Below are 24,733 nucleotides of genomic sequence, written 5' to 3'. Positions count from 1 at the left end.
CTCCCTCTCTCTGTGCCTCCCTCTCCCTGTGCCTCCACCTCCCTGTGCCTCCCTCTCCCTGTGCCTCCCTCTCTCTGTGCCTCCCTCTCCCTCCACCTCCCTCTCCCTGTGCCTCCACCTCCCTCTCCCTGTGCCTCCCTCTCTCTGTGCCTCCCTCTCCCTCCACCTCCCTCTCCCTGTGCCTCCCTCTCCCTGTGCCTCCACCTCCCTCTCCCATGTGCCTCCACCTCTCTCTCCCTGTGCCTCCCTCTCCCTGTGCCTCCACCTCCCTCTCCCATGTGCCTCCACCTCCCTCTCCCTGTGCCTTCACCTCCCTGTGCCTCCCTCTCCCTCTGCCTCCACCCCCCTCTGCCTTCACCCCCCTCTGCCTCCACCCCCCTCTGCCTCCACCCCCTCTGCCTCCACCCCCCTCTGCCTCCACCCCCCTCTGCCTCCACCCCCTCTGCCTCCACCCCCCTCTGCCTCCACCCCCCTCTGCCTCCACCCCCCTCTGCCTCCATCTCCCTCTGCCTCCATCTCCCTGTGCTCTCAGTCAGTGTTACTGTAACCAGCAGGGTGTCGTCTCCATGGTGCAGCAGCAGTAGCCTTCAGGGATTCACAGAGGAACCTTCTGATGGTTCTCTCTCTATTACTGGGCCATTTGACGGTTCACTTAACATGCTAACACTGACGGGACGTACCGCAAAGCTCCTCTCACACACACCACACACACGGTAGATTCCTCACACACTAGACTTCACCCATACGGAAAATGATTAGAATAAACATCGTTCCCACCTTCAGAAGTTTTTTTTGTAAGAAACGTTATAGTAGATGTCCTTATCTTCATTTCATCTGTGTTTTTACTGTTAGATTTCTGCCTGCCCAGCCATATACAGTATGGTACATTCTCAAAATGTCTTATAAGAATCGTATGTGGATTTAGACCATATAAGAAATCTTACAAGATTCATATATATCTTTTATTCTGTGGCTGGTTATAGGTTGTGGCATTGTAGGTTCTCATGATGGAGGTCTGACTCACTTGGAGTAATTTATAGAATCATTTATACACTAATAACAATTGTATGAATGTATATGTATGAAAAGAGTGGAGTGAGGTTTAGATTTGTTTTGGATCACCACACCAGTTAGTACCATACATTTCTTCTGTAGTTACTACAGTATATCCATTGTATAAGACCCACCTTGTGCAGACTTTCTGTCCTCCTGCGGTCGTGTTTCTTGGTCCCCGGGAGGGATTGTTTTTTAAGAGACCTACAGAACTAGAATAGATGCAGGGCGGGGCGCTCTCTTTATGGTCTGTAAGAATCAAGATGCATCGCAAAGCATCAAAGGCAATGAGCATCAGCCTTCGTCACGTGGCAATACAGATCTATCCTATTCTATTCCGTGGTTACCACTGTGTATATTGTGTGTTGTGAGTAGATTTGTCTGCACTGTGCAGGTACATTAGGAAGCAGTTTAGTCTCTGTAAGTGATGATGGTTTTGGTAGATGTAGCTACTCCCACATCAACGCTCAGTGGGAATGAATGTCTTACAATATAATGTGTTGTGTCCTGTCATCGGGCCCATGCTGGTGGTGCTGCATCACTGGGATGACACTGTTGGCTGCTGGCTAGAACAGGTTTAGGGCGTAGAAATGAAATATGAATGAGGCGTATAAACACATACTCACAAAGGGCATCATGCACACGTATTATTGCATTCCATTTAATGATCCCTGCCTCATACCAGCTTGCAGCCCCAGTCCCATGGATAAAACAAGGCAGGTCTCATATCTCTCTCTCTCTCTTTCTCTCTTGATCTGTGTGCCTGCCCCCCCCCCCCCCCCAAAAGAGAAAGCAGCCAACTGATACAGCTTATTGTTGTTAGTTGATGTGGAAGAATTAAATAGCAGATTAAAATCATCATTAGCTCAGACGCGATAAGTGCATTTGGATGAAAGCAATTGAAGTCTGTAAATGCGTGTAGCCTACTGTGCGTGTGTGTGTGTGTTTCCTGTTTCTGTATTGTGTGTGTGTGTGTGTGTTTCTGTATTATATGTGTCCGTATGTGTTTGTGCGTGTTTGTGTGTGTGTATGCGTGTGTGTGTGTGTGTGTGTGTGTGTGTGTGTGTGTGTGCGCGCGTGTGTGTGTGTATGTGTGTGCGTGTGTGTGCGTGCGTGCGTGTGTGCCTGAGTGAGTGTGTGTGTGCGTGTGTGCCTCAGTGAGTGTGTGTGTTTCTGTATTATGTATGTGTCCGTATGTGTGTGCTTGTTTGTGTGTGTATGCCTGAGTGTGTGCGTGTGTGTGTGTGTGTGTTTCTGAATTATGTATGTGTCCGTATGTGTGTGCGTGTTTGTGTGTGTGTATGCCTGAGTGTGTGTGTGTGTGTGTGTGTGTGTGTGTGTGTGTGTGTGTGTGTGTGTGTGTGTGTGTGTGTGTGTGTGTGTGTGTGTGTGTGTGTGTGTGTGTGTGTGTGTGTGTGCGTGCGTGTGTGTGTGTGTATGTGTCTGTGTGCGTGTGTGTGTGTGTGTGCCTGAGTGAGTGTGTGTGTGCCTCAGTGAGTGTGTGTGTTTCTGTATTATGTATGTGTCCGTATGTGTGTGCATGCTTGTGTGTGTGTATGCCTGAGTGTGTGTGTGTGTGTGTGCGCGTGTGTGTGTGTGTGTGTGTGTGTGTGTGTTTCTGAATTATGTATGTGTCCGTATGTGTGTGCGTGTTTGTGTGTGTGTATGCCTGAGTGTGTGTGTGTGTGTGTGTGCGTGTGTGTGTGTGTGTGTGTGTATGTGTCTGTGTGCGTGTGCGTGTGTGCCTGAGTGAGTGTCTGTGTTTCTGTATTATGTATGTGTCCGTATGTGTGTGCGTGTTTGTGTGTGTGTATGCCTGAGTGTGTGTGTGTTTCTGAATTATGTATGTGTCCGTGTGTGTGTGCGTGTTTGTGTGTGTGTATGCCTGAGTGTGTGTGTGTGTGTGTGTGTGTGTGTGTGTGTGTGTGTGTGTGTGTGTGTGTGTGTGTGTGTGTGTGTGTGTGTGTGTGTGTGTGTGTGTGTGTGTGTGTGTGTGTGTGTGTGTGTGTGTGTGTGCGTGCGCGAGCGCATCTCATACCAAGAAAACCACATCACGGTCCAGTGCCCGCCTCCCTCTCTGAAGCCATACCTCTGACATCACAAATGATGTTTTGACTCCACGGAACGCAATTAAAAAATATTCCCCCAACTGCTCTCTCCGCAGCGATGTGTCTTCATGGAAGAACAGGCAGAGTGAATAATTGTGTTTTCTCCTCCCTCCTCTCCACAGCGAGCAGCGTCAGTCCATTAAAAATGTGTCCATTACAGTCCTTCTGCGTGGCGCTCCACCCGCCCGCCCGGGGATGGAGGGCCGTGGGGCAGGTGAAATTGAGCAAACAACGACAGGGCTATTTTTCTACGCGGCATGTTAAATTTTAGAGCACGGCGTGGAGAGGGGATGAGGTTTAGAGGGGATGAGGTGGAGAGGGGATGAGGTTTAGAAGGGATGAGGTTTAGAGGGGATGAGGTGGAGAGGGGATGAGGTTTAGAAGGGATGAGGTTTAGAGGGGATGAGGTGGAGAGGGTATGAGGTGGAGAGGGGATGAGGTTTAGAGGGGATGAGGTTTAGAGGGGATGAGGTGGAGAGGGGATGAGGTTTAGAAGGGATGAAGTTTAGAGGGGATGAGGTTTAGAGGGGATGAGGTTTTGAGGTTTAGAGGGGATGAGGTTTAGAGGGGGTGAAGTTTAGAGGGGATGAGGTTTTGAGGTTTAGAGGGGATGAGGTTTAGAGGGGATGACGTTTAGAGGGGGTGAGGTTTAGAGGGGATGAGGTTTAGAGGGGTGAGGTGGAGAGGGGATGAGGTTTAGAGGGGTGAGGTTTAGAAGGGATGAGGTTTAGAGGGGATGAGGTTTAGAGGGGTGAGGTGGAGAGGGGATGAGGTTTAGAGGGGGTGAGGTTTAGAGGGGGTTAGGTTTAGAGGGGATGAGGTGGAGAGGGGATGAGGTTTAGAGGGGATGAGGTTTAGAGGGGGTGAGTTTTAGAGGGGATGATGTTTAGAGGGGGTGAGGTTTAGAGGGGTGAGGTTTAGAGCGGATGAGGTTTAGAGGGGGTGAGGTTTAGAGGGGGTGAGGTTTAGAGCGGGTGAGGTTTAGAGGGGATGAGGTTTAGAGGGGATGAGGTTTAGAGGGGATGAGGTGGAGAGGGGATGAGGTTTAGAGGGGATGAGATTTAGAGGGGATGAGGTTTAGAGGGGATGAGGTTTAGAGGGGATGAGGTGGAGAGGGGATGAGGTTTAGAGGGGGTGAGGTTTTGAGGTTTAGAGGGGATGAGGTTTAGAGGGGGTGAGGTTTAGAGGGGATGAGGTTTTGAGGTTTAGAGGGGATGAGGTTTAGAGCGGATGAGGTTTAGAGGGGATGAGGTTTAGAGGGGGTGAGTTTTAGAGGGGTGAGGTTTAGAGCAGATGAGGTTTAGAGGTTGTGAGGTTTAGAGCGGATGACGTTTAGAGGGGATGAGGTTTAGAGGGGATGAGGTGGAGAGGGGATTAGGTTTAGAGGGGATGATGTTTAGAGGGGGTGAGGTTTAGAGGGGTGAGGTTTAGAGCAGATGAGGTTTAGAGGTTGTGAGGTTTAGAGCGGATGACGTTTAGAGGGGATGAGGTTTAGAGGGGATGATGTTTAGAGGGGATGAGCTTTAGAGGGGATGAGGTTTAGAGGGGATGAGGTGGAGAGGGGATGAGGTTTAGAGGGGGTGAGGTTTTGAGGTTTAGAGGGGTGAGGTTTAGAGCAGATGAGGTTTAGAGCGGGTGAGGTTTAGAGGTTGTGAGGTTTAGAGCGGATGACGTTTAGAGGGGATGAGGTTTAGAGGGGATGAGGGTTAGAGGGGGTGAGGTTTAGAGGGGATGAAGTTTTGAGGTTTAGAGGGGATGAGGTTTAGAGGGGATGAAGTTTAGAGGGGGTGAGGTTTAGAGGGGATGAGGTTTAGAGGGGGTTAGGTTTAGAGCGGGTGAGGTTTAGAGGGGATGAGGTTTAGAGGGGATGAGGTTTAGAGGGGGTGAGGTTTAGAGCAGATGAGGTTTAGAGCGGGTGAGGTTTAGAGGGGATGAGGTTTAGAGGGGATGATGTTTAGAGGGGATGAGGTTTAGAGGGGATGAGGTTTAGAGGGGGTGAGGTTTAGAGGGGATGAGGTTTTGAGGTTTAGAGGGCATGAGGTTTAGAGGGGATGAAGTTTAGAGGGGGTGAGGTTTAGAGGGGATGAGGTTTAGAGGGGGTTAGGTTTAGAGGGGATGAGGTGGAGAGGGGATGAGGTTTAGAGGGGATGAGGTTTAGAGGGGGTGAGGTTTAGAGCAGATGAGGTTTAGAGCGGGTGAGGTTTAGAGGGGATGAGGTTTAGAGGGGATGATGTTTAGAGGGGATGAGGTTTAGAGGGGATGAGGTTTAGAGGGGATGAGGTTTAGAGGGGATGAGGTTTAGAGGGGATGAGGTTTAGAGGGGTTGAGGTTTTGAGGTTTAGAGGGGATGAGGTTTAGAGGGGATGAGGTTTTGAGGTGTAGAGGGGATGAGGTTTAGAGGGGATGAAGTTTAGAGGGGATGAGGTTTAGAGGGGATGAGGTTTAGAGGGGTGAGGTGGAGAGGGGATGAGGTTTAGAGGGGTGAGGTTTAGAGGGGATGAGGTTTAGAGGGGTGAGGTGGAGAGGGGATGAGGTTTAGAGGGGGTGAGGTTTAGAGGGGTGAGGTGGAGAGGGGATGAGGTTTAGAGGGGGTGAGGTTTAGAGGGGATGAGGTTTAGAGGGGATGAGGTTTAGAGGGGGTTAGGTTTAGAGGGGATGAGGTGGAGAGGGGATGAGGTTTAGAGGGGATTAGGTTTAGAGGGGGTGAGTTTTAGAGGGGATGCTGTTTAGAGGGGTGAGGTTTAGAGCAGATGAGGTTTAGAGGGGGTGAGGTTTAGAGCGGGTGAGGTTTAGAGGGGATGACGTTTAGAGGGGATGAGGTTTAGAGCAGATGAGGTTTAGAGGGGATGAGGTTTAGAGGGGATGAGGTTTAGAGCGGATGACGTTTAGAGGGGGTGAGGTTTAGAGCGGGTGAGGTTTAGAGGGGATGATGTTTAGAGGGGATGCGGTTTAGAGGGGATGCGGTTTAGAGGGGATGAGGTTTAGAGGGGTTGAGGTTTTGAGGTTTAGAGGGGATGAGGTTTAGAGGGGATGAAGTTTAGAGGGGATGAGGTTTAGAGGGGATGAGGTGTATAGGGGTGAGGTGGAGAGGGGATGAGGTTTAGAGGGGTGAGGTTTAGAGGGGATGAGGTTTAGAGGGGTGAGGTGGAGAGGGGATGAGGTTTAGAGGGGGGTGAGGTTTAGAGGGGTGAGGTGGAGAGGGGATGAGGTTTAGAGGGGGTGAGGTTTAGAGGGGATGAGGTTTAGAGGGGATGAGGTTTAGAGGGGGTTAGGTTTAGAGGGGATGAGGTGGGGAGGGGATGAGGTTTAGAGGGGATTAGGTTTAGAGGGGGTGAGTTTTAGAGGGGATGCTGTTTAGAGGGGTGAGGTTTAGAGCAGATGAGGTTTAGAGGGGGTGCGGTTTAGAGCGGGTGAGGTTTAGAGGGGATGACGTTTAGAGGGGATGAGGTTTAGAGCAGATGAGGTTTAGAGCGGATGACGTTTAGAGGGGATGAGGTTTAGAGGGGATGATGTTTAGAGGGGATGAGGTTTAGAGGGGATGAGGTGGAGAGGGGATGAGGTTTAGAGGGGATGAGGTTTAGAGGGGATGAAGTTTAGAGGGGGTGAGTTTTAGAGGGGATGAGGTTTAGAGGGAATGATGTTTAGAGGGGATGAGGTTTAGAGGGGGTGAGGTTTAGAGGGGATGAGGTTTAGAGGGGATGAGGTTTAGAGGGAATGATGTTTAGAGGGAATGATGTTTAGAGGGGGTGAGGTTTAGAGGGGATGAGGTTTAGAAGGGGTGAAGTTTAGAGGGGATGAGGTTTAGAGGGAATGATGTTTAGAGGGGGTGAGGTTTAGAGGGGATGACGTTTAGAGGGGGTGAGGTTTAGAGGGGGTGAGGTTTAGCACGCTTCACACTTAAACACACACAGGTCAAGTCAAGTCAAGTAATTTATTTATATAGCACGTTTAAAAGCACAAGAGCCAACCAAAGTGCTGTACAATCAAAGCTTAAAATCAATGTCCTAATATAAAATACACAAATACAAAAATACAAAAAGGCACAGCAGGACAAGACAGTAAATTCAGAGAATAGGACAGTAGGACAACACACGGATAGGGGAACACAAAGTACAGTAGCACACAGGGGACAGAGGAGCATAAGAAGAGATACAAGAGGGAGGGGGCAGGATAAAATTGCATGGGAGTGTGTGAGTTAGGGTGTGGGAGAATCAGGGTTTATTGAAGGCCAGGGAATAGAAGTGGGTTTTTAGACGGGCCTTAAATGTCTCCAGCGAGGGGGCAGATCGGATCTCCAGGGGAAGCTGGTTCCATAGCTTGGGGGCCACGGCCTTGAAGGAGCGATCGCCTCTCTTTTTGAGTCTGGTGCGGGTACTAATACTAATACTAATACACAGATACTAATGAACAACCGCACGCATAGGCCGTGAGTGTTTGGATCCCTGTGACTCCCTTTGGGGTTTCTTAGGAGGGACGGGGGAAGGAATGCATGCAAGAGATAAATCAATCAAATACACACACATATACCTGTATGCACCATGCATGTGCACACACACACACACACACCAGCCCGGTCTCGCTTAAAATATGTAAATAAAGTACGTATCAACCACAGGAAAAAGGTACATGATGTACGTTATGTTATAGTCATGAGTAATATATTTACTTATTGTATTTAAGTGCGATAGGGAGTCAAACTAACAATGCTTGGGATGGGGGGCACCACTAGACCAAGCCAGCCACCCTGATACAGACACAGCAATACTATGATGATGGTTTGTTTTATCGTTAAGATAGAAAGATAGCATTTTAAGCTAGATCGGGCTGCTCAAGACTACAGAGACACACTTTTCTGATCTCGCCCCAACCATAACCCTAACCCTAACTTTCCATCATCATAGTATTGCTGTGTTTATAACAGGGTGGGTGGCTTGGTCTAATGGTGAGTGCACTTACCCCCCATCACAAGCATTGTTAGTCTGACTACCGATCATGCTTTTTTAGGGGGGGGGGGGGGGGGGGGACTTTCACAGATACAAAACATAAATATGTATATATATAAAACATAACATACATTATGTACATACATTATGTATTTTTTTCCTGTGGTCGATTAAGCCCAGTGAGCTCCCTCTTTCTTAGGACAGCACAAGGGTTAAGTACTCTATTTATGTTTTCTGATGAGACTGTGTTGATGAGACACACACACACGCACGCATGCATGCACGCACGCACGCACGCATGCACACACACACACACACACACACACACACACACACACACACACACACACGCACGCACGCACACACACACACGCACACACACACACGCGCGCGCACACGGCTCCATGTCACAAACCACAGTAAATGCCCCATTTCTCCTCATTGTTCTTTTTCTGTCTTTCTGTCTTTTCTTCTTTACTATTTCTTTCTCTTTCTCTTTCTTTATCCCTGTATCTGTCTCTCTCTTGGGTGCCAGACTAGTTACTGTATGTACTCTTTAAGTTGCTCCACTGTGTTGGCCATAGAGAGGTGCGTCTGCCCAGATACGGGCTCCTCTCTTGGGAATAGACGATCCTGCTGTCCCCCGTGGACAGCCAGGGGGCGGTGGAGAAGCAGCACACAGCACAAAGAGGCTGGGTGGACATAGATTTCAAAGGTGTAGAACCAGAAGAAGACAATTCCTACCCTAAACTAGGGACAAGGAGAAGACGCTTCTCTGGAAGAGAAGATAGGTGTACAACCAGGTGAAGATCCTTCCTAATCTATCAGACAAGGAAAAGGCCATTGTTCAGCCCCCGGCTAGAGACAGTTTGTCAATGTTATCACAAAGATGCCTGGCTGTGTATCTTGGTATCAGTAGATCGTGGTGAAGATGGCGCCGCTACGTCCGGCCGCCTGTCTGTGCGCTCCGTCGAGACTGTGCTTACTTTTGTTAATATTTATAGTTTTAAGAGTTTTGTTTGTACCAACAGTAGGTGCATTTAATGTGTATGACCGTCAGTCACTTATAGACATTGGATTACGGGAAACTTACCGACTGGATTACTCCCTGGATCAGCTCTCTGAACTGCAGCAATGGCCTGTGGAGATCAGTGGCGGCTCGCCACCAGGGGCGCTAGGGCGCCGACCCACCTGTTATATCAGAGAAGAAGGCCACCGGGGGCGCTAGGGCGCCGACCCACCTGTTATATCAGAGAAGAAGGAAAAAAAACTTGTTTGTTTTTTGTTTTATAGCCCTATAAATAATATAAACATGTTTAAAATGAATAATATTTACTCATTTTAAGTATGTTTGTGTTTCCAATGCACAATATAACGTTAATATATAAAAAAAAAAATCCTGAACAGGAAGTGACTCACTTTTTTTATTTTTTTTATTTTTTTGTATTTCTCGGCCCGGGCTAGACGCGATAGCGCTCTGAGTGCGCGTCACGGTTTGATCGCTGTATCCGTCGCAGCCAATCAGTGCGTAACGCGTTGTGCGTTGAAATATGACTATTATGTTGGAATCCGGGCACGATTTGAAGCGTTCTAGGCAGCAGCGTCAAGAATTTCTGTAGCCGCATTTCGCGGAGACGCTCTCTGATTGGCCGAATCCAATTTCTAATGTTCCAATTCTAGCTTATTCCTAGGTTGGTGGTAGAGATAGTTGTGTTGTTGTGAGATGCAGCTGTTTGTCTTAGAGCGTGACTGCAAGTTCTTTAGACGGTTAAGCTTAGGCACTCTTTCAAAGTTGGTTAAGGTTAGAGTTTGTCTTAGAGCATGGCGATAGAACGCCAGGTAGTTTGCAGTCTGTTCGATGCGGAAATGGACAAAGAAATGAAGTACTTGTGTTGTGTGGTGCTAACTGCTAACAAGCTAACACTTGGCTAACAAGCTATATGGCGGATGCAGTCTGGACACAGTGGACAGTGGTCTGGAATACATCAACAGTGGATTATACACTTTATCAAGCCCTCCTGCCCTGGACGTTTCAACTAAACAGTGAGTCTCTCTCTCTCTCTCTCTCTCTCTCTCGCTCTCTCTCTCGCTATACACAGCTGTCTCCGCGAAATGCGGCTACGGAAAAAAGTATTGACTGTGCTTGCTGAGACGATAATAGGCTAGCGATTCAAAACGCGCTGCTGTGTTGTGAACTATAACATTAATTTAGCTGCTGCTGATGCATAATGAATGAATGGTGAGTTGTTTAAAATGACAACATACATGTGTTAATTATTTGATTTGATTGATCCGAGAGACAGAGAGAGAGATTGCTCCAGAGCATCTCAGAGCATTACATTTTCAACTCGACCTCCTAACGTGAACTGCGACCCACAAGGCACCAGCGGCACCAGCCGCTACTGGTGGAGATCCTGAGGACAATGGGACCAGATCCCGACCCCAGGAACAAAGGAATCATCAGGCGGCGAGGGAAGAGAGCTGGAATCCGGAACAGACTGAGAACCAGACGACACCGAACGCCACTACCCAGTATATTGCTAGCCAATGTACAATCAATTGACAATAAACTAGACGACATCCGAGCAAGGATTAAATTCCAGAGAGACGTTAGAGACTGCAATGTTCTCTGCTTCATTGAAACGTGGCTGTCGCCAGAAATCCCAGGTCACGCCATCCAACCGGCCGATCACTTCTTCATTCACCGCAAGGATAGAACAGCAAAATCCGGCAAACAGCGTGGAGGTGGTATCGCCTTCATGTTGAACAACAATTGGAGCGATCCAGCCAACGTGAAGGAATTATCGAACCACTGCTGCCCCAACCTGGAATATATAACCATCAAGTGTCGACCTTTCTTCCTCCTGAGGGAGTTAACGGCGATCATCCTGGTCGGAGTGTATATTCCACCGCAAGCCAGCAATAGTGCCGCGCTCTCCAGGCTCCACGACGAGGTAAACAAACTCCAAGCAGCGAACGTTAACGCCGCCATTGTAGTACTGGGTGATTTCAATAGCGCCAATCTGAGAAAGGTTTTGCCTGACTTCTATCAGCATGTGACTTGTAACACCAGAGGCGGTAACATTTTAGACCACTGTTACACGCAATTCAAGGGTGGATACAAGTCTCAGGCTGCTAGTGGCTTTGGAAAATCTGATCATGCGGCCATATTGCTTTCTCCAAAGTACAAACAAAAAATCAAGAGCACACCGGTAGTCTCGCGAGAGGTGCAGAAATGGGATGTGGCGTCAGAGGAGACGCTCCAAGCTGCGCTTGAGTGCACAGACTGGAGCGTGTTCCGCGACACAGATAACATTAATGTCTACACGGAGACAGTGCTGGACTTTGTTCGTACTTTGGTGGAAGAAACAATCCCCACTACCACAATTAAAGTTTACCCAAATCAAAAACCCTGGGTAGACAAATCCGTCCGTGAAGCTCTGAAAGCACGCACCAAAGCATACAACGACGGCCTGGTGGCAGGCAACGTGAATGACCACAAGGTGGCGCGATACAACGTAAGGAGGACAGTAATAGAGGCAAAACGGCGCTACAGGGATAAAATTTAACTCCAGTTTGAACAGGCTGACTCCAGAGCTATGTGGCAGGGGCTCAAAACGATGACAGACTACAAAGGCACCTCCCTCAAACTGAACAGTGACATCTCCTTAGCAAATGACCTCAATACCTTCTATGCGAGGTTTGATGCTGGTAATAACAACACCAGCCTACAAACCACGGCAATGGGGGGGGGTCTGCTGCTGATGGAGACTCAGTGTTCAGGGTAACAGAGCATGAGGTGAGGCGGACCTTTAAAAAAGTGAATATCAGGAAGGCAGCAGGACCGGACGGCATCCCCGGCCGCGTCCTAAAAGTCTGTGCCGACCAACTGGCCCCGGTATTCACTGACATATTTAACCTGTCCTTAGAACAGGCTGTCATCCCCACCTGCCTGAAGAAGTCCACTATTATCCCTGTACCCAAAAAATCCAAGCCTGCTTGCCTCAACAACTACCGCCCTGTAGCTCTCACCTCCATAGCCATGAAGTGCTTTGAGAAGCTAGTAAAGGGCTACATCTGCTCCTCCCTCCCCATCAACATGGACCCCCTGCAATTTGCATACCGCCCCAACAGGTCCACAGAGGACGCCATAGCCCATGTGCTGCACACAGCAGCATCACACCTGGACAAGAGGAAGGGGAACTATGTGAGAATGCTATTCATCGACTACAGCTCGGCATTCAATACCATAGTCCCCTCCAAACTCATAGCCAAGCTCAGGGACCTGGGCTTGAACTATGACCTCTGCCAGTGGGTCTTGGACTTCCTGACGGGCAGACCCCAAGTGGTGAGAGCAGGCAACTGCACCTCCTCATCCATCACCCTCAACATAGGGGCCCCCCAGGGCTGTGTTCTGAGTCCCCTCCTCTACTCCCTGTACACACACGACTGTGTGGCTCAGCGGAGTAGCAACACAATCATCAAATTTGCTGACGACACAGTGGTGGTGGGCCTGATCTCTGCAAACGACGAGAGGGCCTACCTGGAAGAGGTCAAGGTCCTGGCGGGATGGTGCCAGGAAAACAGCCTCTCCCTGAACGTCAGCAAAACAAAGGAGATGATTGTGGACTTCAGGAGGTCGGGGGTCAAGGACTACAGCCCCCTCAGCATCGACGGGGCACCGGTTGAGAGAGTGAACAGCTTTAAGTACCTCGGAGCCTACATATCCGAGGACTTGACATGGACCACACACATTGACAGTGTTGTGAAGAAGGCACGACAACGCCTCTACTTCCTCAGGCGCCTAAGGAAGTTCCAAGTCAGTCAGAAGATCCTTAAGAACTTCTACTCATGTACAATAGAGAGCATCCTGACTGGCAACATCACCTCCTGGTTTGGGAATAGCACTGCACAAGACCGAAGCAGACTACAAAGAGTGACACGTTCAGCCGAACGCACAATTGGAGGGGGGCTCCCCACCCTCCAGAACATTTACAACAAGCGGTGCAGGGGCAAGGCTAAGAGAATCATTAAGGACTCCAGTCACCTGAACAACTGCCTCTTTGAACTGCTGCGGTCAGGCAAGCGATACCGGAGTCTCAAGGCGAGCACAGAAAGACTCAGAAGAAGCTTCTATCCCCAGGCCATCAGGCTGCTCAACGAACAATGAACACTACACAACAACCATCAAACGCACATAGCACACACATCCACACGCACACACTCACTTTAAACAAACACACTGTAGGACCCACTCCCCACACTTTATATTTATTGATAAAGGATTGCACTACAACTCATACACCTTACTGTAAATTGTACCTAAATTGTACCTCATCCCATTTCTGCTTTGCACTATATAGTATTGTATATTAGTACACTGCATAGTATTGTATATTATATGGTAACTCAGTTACGTCTATTCTGCATCGAACATTGTACATATGTCTATACTGAACACTGTGACCTCTTTTTCTACTTCTAATTTACATGCTATACTATGTTATTTGATACTTATCTTGTCTAGCACAGTCTCTGGAGCGTAACAGTAAGAAGCATTTTGTATAAAAGACAACTATTAAAGAAACTTGAAACTTGAGTAGTAGAGTCCTGCCCCAGCCAATGTATTAGACAGTATATGCCAAGTTAGCAGGCTCAAAATTAATCAAATCAAATCAAATGTATTTGTATAGCCCGACATCACATGGAATTTCCCCCATGGGCTTTACAAGTCAAGAAGAAACATCACAATAGATCCAGAACAAAAACCACCATAAAATCCACATATGCGTGGGCGGCCGGGTAGCGCAGCGGCCGGGTACCGCAGCGGACTACGCGTCTGTCTACCACCACAGAGACAGTGGGATCGAATCCAGCTGTGGTGCTTCCGGGTTGGCCGACCGTCCATATACTAACACAATTGGCAGTGTCAGCGGGTGGGAAACCCGGCGAGGGTGAGTCCTGGTCGTTGTAAACAGCGACTCCTACAGTTCGGTCGGGGCGCCTGCACAGCAAGGGAGGGATCTGGGAGAGGTAGTGTGACCTTCCACGTATTACACTCTTCCAGTGAGCGTCCGCGCTGCCAGGTGAAAAGAAACAGAAGCATGTGATAGTCTCCGCCCTCCCGGACCGACGGTAGGGGGTAGAGTGCGCAATGACCAGGAAGGGGATTGGGAATTGGCATAACGACTAACATTGGGATGGGAGAAAAAACGGAAAAAGAAGGGGGGAAAAGATCATTAAAAAAAAATAATAATCCAAATATGCAACACCCCCAGACTTCCCCCAATGAAGATGAGGAACGACTTACTAAAAACCTAGCAATAGGAAAGAAAACACCACAGGCGGCGTGGAGGAGAGAAACCTCAGATGGGCTGTTCAAATGGGATCCCCCATCAGGATGTCGGTGAAAATATAATATAATATTAGTACAAAATGTCAGGTTACTGGGTGGTCGGTTGTCAAAATGGCTATTATTATGAAGCCACATGCAAATGTCTTCTACCCATTCTCTTGCATATGAGTCACCATTTGACAAACTCCAGGACTGTTGTTCCTGGTGTTTAACCCTTTCACTGCCACACGACAGAAGGTTAACCCTTTACTATCACTATGATAGTAAAGGGTTAACCTTCTGTCGTGTGGCAGTGCAAGGGTTAACCGGCTGTCGTGTGGCAGTGAAAGGGTTAACCTTCTGTGTATTGTCGCAGTGAAAGGGTTAACCGTTTTGGTAGTGCGGCGGTGAAAGGGTTAATACCCTTGCACAGATGTTAAAACCAATAATAGTACCTCGTCATCTTTTAGATTGTGCTCTCCTTGTACCAAGTAATGAGATGGAGGACAAAATACAAAAAAAGACAAAAAACGAAATAGCCATCCAATGCAAAAATGTTTCCCCTTGTGTTTTTGTGTGAAATACAGTATTGGAGCCACACAGCTGGTCTTGGGTGAGCAGGGTAGAAAAAGCAGGGCAGTGACATATTGGAGCCACACAGCAGGTCTTGGGTGAGAAGGTAGAAAAAGCAGGGCAGTGACATATTGGAGCCACACAGCAGGTCTTGGGTGAGCAGGGTAGAAAACACAGGACAGGACAGTGACATATTGGAGCCACACAGCTGGTCTTGGGTGAGCAGGGTAGAAAACACAGGACAGGACAGTGACATATTGGAGCCACACAACAGGTCTTGGGTAAGCAGGGTAGAAAAAGCAGGGCAGTGACATATTGGAGCCACACAGCAGGTCTTGGGTGAGCAGGGTAGAAAAAGCAGGACAGTGACATATTGGCGCCACACAGCTGGTCTTGGGTGAGCAGGGTAGAAAACACAGGACAGGACAGTGACATATTGGAGCCACACAGCAGGTTTTGGGTGAGCAGGGTAGAAAAAGCAGGGCAGTGACATATTGGAGCCACACAGCTGGTCTTGGGTGAGCAGGTAGAGAAAGCAGGGCAGTGACATATTGGAGCCACACAGCAGGGTAGAGAATGCAGGGCAGTGACATACTGTATGACAGCGTCACAAACAGGAAGCTTCTCTAGATTCACACGTTCCATTTGATATTCATCTCATACCTCCTCCTGCCACATTCTCCTCCTATCCTGCTCCTGATAAGCACTCCGCACTCTGCAGACACCACCTCTGCTGCAGTCAAGTAGACACATGAGCTCTCTCTCTCTCCTGTGTGTGTGTGTGTGTGTGTGTGTGTGTGTGTGTGTGTGTGTGTGTGTGTGTGTGTGTGTGTGTGTGTGTGTGTGTGTGTGTGTGTGTGTGTGTGTGTGTGTGTGTGTGTGTGTGTGTGTGTGTGTGAGTTCAAAGGGTGCAACAGTGCCTTGTTCAAGCAGCATTTGGAGACATAGGGACTTTGTTTCCATCGATGCACATCACTGACTACCACGAAACACCCAGTCTCTCTCTCTGTCTCTCTCTCTCCCTGTCTCTCTATCTGTCTCTCGGTCTCTCTGTCTCTCTCTCACTGTCTTTCTCTCTCCGTCTCTCTCTCTCTCTCTCTTTCTGTCTCTCTGTCTCACACACACATAATCATGTGCATAGACGCTCACACACACTAAACACAAATGGAGAGAAACACACACACACACCTTGGCAATTCATTCATTTGGTTTCCGGACACATGTTGTGGCCTGTGACGTCCATTGATCCACGTTAACCGGCATTGATTTCTGCTTTGTTAATAACATTAGGAGAGGCACTGGTCGGCGTGAGAACAAGTGTCCTCTTTTGCGGGAGCTCCTTGGCTTTAATGATTACTTTCGTTGTGTTTTTGTCATCCCCTGGGACACGATAGCGTACGCTTTTGTCTCCACAAAAACATGTGTGTTTTTCTATTGACAGGCCTTTCAGTCAATGCGTGAATAACACTTGTTGATGCAAGCCGGAGCACAGGGGGGGAAGCAGGCGAGCTGCTGTCAGACTAGATCAAAGCTGTGCTGCTTTCATTAAAGCTGCGAGTGGAACACTAGTACCAAAGGCGTAGGTTCGCTTTCAACATTGGGGGGGGGGGGGGGGGGCACACTTTAAGCAGGGGGTCTGTCTGGGGGTCCTCCCCCATGACATATTGAGCGTCAAACACTTAAATTCCAGCAGTATGGTGTACTTTTATGCACCAATTTGTGCCTTTTCTGCATCAATTTATGGTGGACATTTCTTTATTTATGTAAAGGAACAAGACAACATTCAGGTACCCGCTGAGACAAATATAAGGCTAGCCAGAAGCCACTGACAGAACACAAGTGAGAGGCACGTCTGCAAGGTTGTGATGGTATGGTCCTGTAGGTGTGAGGTTTTGTCCGTTGCTCACCTTCTCGCTCTGTTCCTTTAAGCCTACTCGCTCTGTTCCTTTAGTTTTCTGTTAATCAATTGCATTCTCCTCACCTCACTAGCCCCCACCCTCGCGTTCGTTTGCTCTCAGCAGCCACACCCTTGGACTACCTGTCATTATGTGTTTGATTGGTCTGGTGCCGAACACACACTTCTAGTTCGATTATCAATTACCTCCCGCACCTGATGTGTATTCTAATTAGCACCCCTGTGGGCTTTAAGTACCTCGCTCTTCCCCTCTAGCCTTGTCGGGTCGTTCCGTATCATATCTCTATCACCTAACTCCTTCGGGAGGTTCTCTGTCTGTTATGCTGTTTTCATCTCCGGCGTGAGATGCGCTCTAGCCTTCGCCTCCTGTCGCCGTTTGCCTGGAAGGAGACACTGGACTGCGCTCTCTAAACTTCCACAGGAGGTATTCCAGTGTTCCACTTCAGACCTCCGCACAGCAGACGTCCAGACGCGCATCCAGACCTCCGCGCAGCAGACGCCCAGACGCGCATCCAGACTTCCGCGCAGACGCGCTCTTCACTCCAGACGCGCATCGCTTCCTAATACTCTACGGGAGGATGCGTCTCTCCGAGCCGGCGCGCTCTTCCGCGCAGACGCGCTCTTCACTCCAGACGCGCATTCAGACGCACTCCAGATGCGTCCTCCGTACCGGCGCGTACTCCAAGCAGACGCGCACCCCTCAGACCTCCGCGCCAGATGCGCCCTCCGTACCGGCGCGTACTCCAAGCAGTCGTGCACCCCTCAGACCTCCGCGCCAGATGCGCCCTCCGTACCGGCGCGTACTCCAAGCAGTCGCGCACCACTCAGACCTCCGCTTGGACAACCCGTTCCCCGTGGCGACGCGCTCGCCCTGTTGATCCTGCTCTCTTTACGCACAGCGCCTGGGTGAGTTTTGCAAGACTGTCTTTGACCCTATTCGTTTTTCGTGTGTTTAAGACACTGAAGATATCCTGCTTTTTGTCAGACTGTCACTCACCCAGTGTCAGCTTTTTGGATTGTTCATTGGGATAATATTTGCTTTAACATCGCTCACTGTGTGTATTCACACCGAAGATATTATCACTTGGATTATTGTTTGGACTTCGCTGTCTGTGTGTATTCACACCGAAGATATTATCACTTGGATTAGTATTGGGACTTCGCTCACAGTGTGTATAGCACCGAAGATTCATCACGTGGATTGTTGTTGGGACATTACTCGCAGTGTGTATTTACACCGAAGATTCAGTCACTTGGATTACTCTGTTTTTGGGACAAGTCACTTCTCCTGTCACCTGCTCTGTCCCCAAGTGTACTCTGAGCTAACCCGCTCTCTCTCTCCCTCTCTGTCCCGTTTCCACCTCGGAGAGCTGCCGAGAGGATTCTGCAGAGCGGCTCTGAAGTCACCGTCTGCTTCCTCAGACGAACCATCCCGGGAGAAGCTGCAGAGCAGCAACATTCTCCTAATGCTTGTATCCCAGGCCTTGTCTGTTTTCTCTGTCCCTGTAAGCAGCTCCAGCCCTCGCCCTGTTCCTAGGCCTTACCCTGTTCTCTCCTAGTCCTCCCTGTCTAGTCCTTCCAGTCCTCCCTGTCCCCAGCCCGCCTCCGCGGGCCTCTGTCCCTGTTTCCCCACCCTAGTCATCCTAGTCCTCCCTCTCTAGTCCTCCTAGTCCTCCCTGTCCCCAGCCCGCCTCCGCGGGCCTCTGTCCCTGTTTCCCCTCTCTAGTCCTCCTAGTCCTCCCTGTCCAGTCCTCCTTCCTCCCTGTTCCTGCCTTGTCCCTTGCCCCGGCCCTGTTTCCGTTAGCCTTCCCTTAGCCTTCCCCTTAGCCAGCTCGCCTCTTAAAGGCACTGGGCCTTTTCCCTTTTCTTGTTATCCATTATTTTGTGTTCTCCCTTAAAGGGACAGTGCCGTTTTCTGTGTGTTTCAATAAATGCCCAGTTCTTGGCTTACTCTCATACCTGTCTTGTGTTGTGCGATTGGGGTCGGTTACAAACCATAACAGTAGGGGTGTCTGAAATGGTTGGTTAATATATAGTTACAGGTAAGAATATATACATATATAAATGTTTTGACCCCCTTGTTTTTCTTTTTTTACCTGTTTTGGGGAGGTGGTTGTCTTTCATATTAGCTATATTTTTTGAGAGGGAAACATTTTCCTCTTCTCAATATTGAGGGGGACATGTCCCCTGCAACACCCCCTACACCTATGACTGTACCACTACACCCCTAAAGCGGGCACGACAGAAAGAGAAGGATTCTTATGGTTGTCTAATCCTTAAGAGGTAAAGGATTGAAAGAAATGGTGAAAATCTTAAAAAGAGGACTTGTGTTTGTATGTTGCGTTAAAGAGGATTTATTATTGTTTAGGGGGTAAAACAACATGTTAGAAAAGAAACACAAACACACTATATACCGACGCATTTATCGAGAGTGTGTTTCAACACCTTTTGGGGAGAGCGTCGTCAAAATGATCTCGCCAGTCAGCTCAACGAGGATATTTATGGAGCGCGAAATTAAAGTGAAATTAAAACCTAAAGAACATTATTCAAAGCCAGTGTCACCACTTCAGTCAGGCTTTAATATGTTCTTTGTTTTCTGATATTAAACTCTCCTGTCATTTCAGACCTGGACACTCCCTCCTGCCCTGCATCACCTGCTGATCACATACACCTGGCCTGCTCCACTCACACACACACCTGACCCTCATTAGCTAATCAGCCCCTTCAGTATTTAGACCTGTTCATTTCCCTTGCTCCCTGCCAGATTGTCTAAGTGTCATACCTAGCTATCCAGCATTCTGCTATTTGATTCATCCTGCCTGTTTCTGCTTTGACCCTCCCTGTTGGATTTTGTATTTCGACTTCTCTTCCTGCCTGCTCCCTTATTGGATTTGTTTGCCACATGGACTGATATTCTGGTATTGGTCCCCTGCTTACCCATTAAACTGTTTCTGCCACGTCTGAACACTGTTATTGCTGTTGGGTTTTTGTCTGCCATAGACCTGTTTGCTGTATACGTCAGACTCAGTGTAAGCGCGCATCACAGGGGCAGAAAGGAATGTAATCCTGGTCAGAACAATGGGGCAGACTACAATATATTTGCATTTTTTAGCCATGCTAGCGATCTAAACAATCAATCCGTGCCAAAGCTAGATATGTAAAAGGTGAAAGACTCACACTCACAGCCATGCTGATTTGGAAAAATGACATCCAGCCGTTTTAGTTTGAAACAACTTTTAGTCAGGGGAGTGTCATGGTTTCTCAGTCCATAGAGCCCCGTTGTACTGCAGCTTGTGCAGGTAGTGGACAATTTAGTCACATGACTCATTTGGTATTGCTGATGTGTCCTGGAGAGGAGAGGAGAGGTATCCTGGAGAGGAGAGGAGAGGTATCCTGGAGAGGAGAGGAGAGGCGCTGGATAAAGTGTGAGTAAAAGAGAGGAGATAAGAACATTAGATGACAAATATAGATGTATCCAAGTGAGGGGTGTGGGGGTGGGGGAGTAATGCAACATAAATCCGTCCCTTGTGGTATTGGCTTAATACGACCTGGAGATAGAGAGCAGAAGAGAGGGGGTGAAAGTTAGAAGGGTGGGTCTGGGCCAGGCTCTGGCTGTTCTTCTTTTGGCCCCGTCTAGCCTCTGTCTCCAGGCCTTCTCCTGCCATCTCTTAGACAATCCATGATAACATGGGAGTTCACATAAACAGTCCAGATAATCTTCAAGGCAATAATGAATTCAGTAACACCCAGGGGGTTACTGATGACCTGGGGGCTAGCTCGCTGTGATGTCCAGATGAGAGCTGCTTCTGCTGGGCTCCTCCTTGTTTGCCTCTGCTTAAGAGAACAGTCTTAAAATAAACACAATGCAGCTGACCTGTTGCTGCTTCCCCGGGCTGTGAGCAGGTAATTAGGGAAATACTTGCTCTCAATTATCTTCCCCAGTGGCCTATGTTGGAAGGGTCTCTGACCGTGCTGCTGAAGGACAGTAGAGGACCTGACATGGACAACACACATAGACACTGTGGTAAAAAAAAAGGCAAAGCAGCGCCTCTATCACCGAAGACAATTAAGGAAGTACAGAGTATCGGGGAAGATACTCCACTCCTTCTGCAGGGATGTAGAGAGCATTCTGACTGGGAACATCACTGCCTGGTTTGGAAACTGCACTGCCCAGGACAGGAAGACCCTACAAGTGATGCGCTCAGCTGAGCGTACTACTACGGGTATTGCACTACCACCCCTGCAGGACTTATACAATAGGAGGTGCAAATCCAGAGCCTGCAGAATAATGAAGGACCCTCACCACCCCAACAATAGCCTGTTCAAGCTGCTGCGGTCAAGCAAGCGCCTCCAGAGAGCGCAAGAACAGAGAGACTCACGTGAGAAGAGGTCACTAAAGGAAAGAAAAAAGGTCACTTTAAAGAAAAAGAAAAAAAAACATAACTGGATGTTTTTGTATAGTATAGTTAGGATAGCATAGTCACATAGGGTAGAACTGTATATTATATAGAAGTGTACATAGGACTCATTGCCTTTTGTATTTTATCTTAGTATTTTTATCATGTCTATTTTATTTCTATTCTATTTTATTCTTTTATTATTTGTATTCTTTGCACAATCGAAGCGGGCATGGCCACATTCATTTCACTATATGTCTTGTGTATGTATGTGATGAATAAACCTCTTGAATCTTGAATCTTGAAGGTGGTGCTGAAGACGATCCCACTCTGACAGAGGCAGTGGGGCAAGGGCGTAGGTTCGGTTTCAACATTTTGGGGGACGCTTTAAGTTGGGGTCTGGGGGTCGTCCCTCTGGATATTTTGAGTGTCAAACACTTAATTTCCTGCATTCTGGTGTAATTTTCTGCACCGATTTGTGCATTTTCTGCATCAATTTATGGTGGAAATGCCTTTATTTATGTAAAGGAAAAGACAACATTCAGCTGACACAAATATAATGGAATATATAATACAATAAGGCTCTCAGGCATTGTACTTTTTGAGGGGGATAAATTGACCTCTTCTCAATGTTGAGGGAGACATCTGCAACCTCCCCTAACTCTGCCTATGCACTGGGGTGCCACAGAGTAAGAGAGAGGAGAGGAGAGGAGAGGAGAGAAGAGATGAAGGGAGGGGGATCCAGGAGAGAGAGGAAGCAGAGCTGATGTCACCCTTCAGCAGGGCCCTCCAGGGAAGCTGGTGAGATCACAGGACCCTTGAATACTCTGCACACAAGTCTGCGATCATCATCATCATCCTCCTCGTACATCAAAACTATCGCAACATCAGATGGACAATCTTTTACTCCTTTATTCTCCATACTTTCCTCTGCTCATTTTCTAAGCACTTCATGTAGCAGTTTTTCCCATGTAGGACTTTCTCTCAATACATCACAGATAGATGAGTTGTGATAACATCTATCTCTCATCAGTACAGTATCAGATGACTCATCAGTACCTCTCATCAGTACAGTATCAGATGACTCATCATTACCACACAGTGTGACCGCTGGTATAATTCATTACCTGCCTTTCCAGATGGATAACTGAATGGAAGAAGAACTCTGAGATAGATGAGTTGTGATAACATCTATCTCTCATCAGTACAGTATCAGATGACTCATCAGTACCTCTCATCAGTACAGTATCAGATGACTCATCAGTACCTCATCAGTACAGTATCAGATGACTCATCATTACCACACGGTGTGACCGCTAGTATAATTCATTATCTGCCTTTCCAGACGGATAACTTAGTGGAATAAGAAGAAGAAGAAGAAGAAGAAGAAGAAGAAGAAGAAGAAGAAGAAGAAGAAGAAGAAGAAGAAGAAGAAGAAGAAGAAGAAGAAGAAGAAGAAGAAGAAGAAGAAGAAGAAGAAGAAGAAGAAGAAGAAGAAGAAGAAGAAGAAGAAGAAGAAGAAGAAGAAGAAGAAGAAGAAGAAGAAGAAGAAGAAGAAGAAGAAGAAGAAGAAGAAGAAGAAGAAGAAGAAGAACTCTGACCAAATACAATCACAAATGTGATCGTTGGCGATACAGCGAGAGCCGCAATATTTTGTTGGCATTAGAATGTGTGATCAAAACCCAGTGACCTATTTTCAAACCATCAAATTCTAGCTACCTATGGTTGAAGTATGATGGCTAACTGTGACAAGCAACCTAAGGCCCGTGTGCAACCTGCTTTGATTGCATTGTAGACGACACATCACAAGGTGTAGACATCTGCGTTGAGTTGTGAGGACAGTTCTCCTTCTTTTGATTGATGGCCGCTGGCGGCCACATGTAGCCTGTAGGCAGAGAGACTCCATGTACAACCCTCTTGTGTTGCAGCCTATTGCTGGGACTATGTTTTGTATAATAATAATAATAATAATAATAATAATTTAATTAAAATTAAATAACCTAATTTTCTTACTGTCTTATACTATCATGCACTCTTCCTACTATACTAATATCTTCACTACTATGCAACTTTGCACCTTACCAGTTTTGTACCTCATTATCTGCATTTGTACCTCACTGTTTACTTATTTTTATTCACTGTACTTAGATTGTACTTAGGCTGGACTTTAGATTGTATATTGTATTGTATATTGTATATTCCTCTTTTACTTACTTTTTTACTGTATGAAGCACACTCTCAGGGGCTCATAGAGAATCAAGCATTTCACCGTAAAGTACATGTATTTTATTGTGACAACTAATAAACAAACTTGAAAACTTGAAACTATGCACTCATCACTACAGCACCCAAGTCTCAGTGTAACGGATGGTCTGTGTGTAGGTCTGGCTAACCCACGTGGTCCCTGCGTTGTGTTCTGGGGACTTCATACGCCAAGGAAAGGAGGAGACGATTCTACTTTGGCACATTTATTGCTGCTGCACCTGTACACAATGAATGGCAAAAATACCACAAAAGAAGGCATTACATTCGTTCCAGTCCCCGACAGTCAATCTCTCAGATTGAGCGCCTCGCGCGAAGTGACTAGTGACGTCACTACATGAACGTGGCCTAGCCACGTTTCAACACAATACTTAGCATAGCATGAATTGCATTGAATATAAAAGGTATAAAGTGTGCAAAGTGAATACATAAAAGAAACAATTGAGAATACACATACCTGTACACAATGAATGGCAAAAATACCACAAAAGAAGGCATTACATTCGTTCCAGTCCCCGACAGTCAATCTGTCGACAAATAATAATAATGACTAACTGCATTTGACGGCAAATTTCACCGACAAAGCATTCAATTGTGCATAGAATTGACCCAAACATTTGTAACAACAATACTGAGTCAACATTACTCAATTACTAACATAGAATTCGTTATCTGAATATTTACAACATGGGAGTCAAAAACGTACCTCTCAGATTGAGCGCCTCGCGCGAAGTGACTAGAAAGGTACTCGCTATACAATGAACTGGCCTACTGAACCGGAAGCACAGCTCTTGACCGTGAACTCTTAAAGTGACGGTTCATATAAAAGTGTCTTTGGTATACAGAAATAATAAATAATAATAATAATAGTAACCACTTGTAAACAATTGTAAACAGGATTTGGTAACATTTCAATCCTTAATAAAATAATAAACAATAGTAACCACTTGTAGACATTTGTAAACAGGATTTGGTGACATTGGCTGCCATGGGTTAAATTCATTATCAACCGTAGGTTGCCGGCTCTATTTGTCTATAGAGAAAGTCCCCTTCTTTGCATGGCTATAACTTTTTAAATTCTATTGCTACATTGCCATTATTAGGGCCCATCCTTAAAAAGGTGTTGCCGAATTTCTATCAGCATGTGA

The sequence above is a fragment of the Notolepis coatsorum genome, assembly GCF_963971535.1.
Source record: "Notolepis coatsorum genome assembly, chromosome: 3".
NCBI classification, from domain to species: domain Eukaryota; kingdom Metazoa; phylum Chordata; class Actinopteri; order Aulopiformes; family Paralepididae; genus Notolepis; species Notolepis coatsorum.
This window is presented reverse-complemented; position numbering follows the sequence as displayed.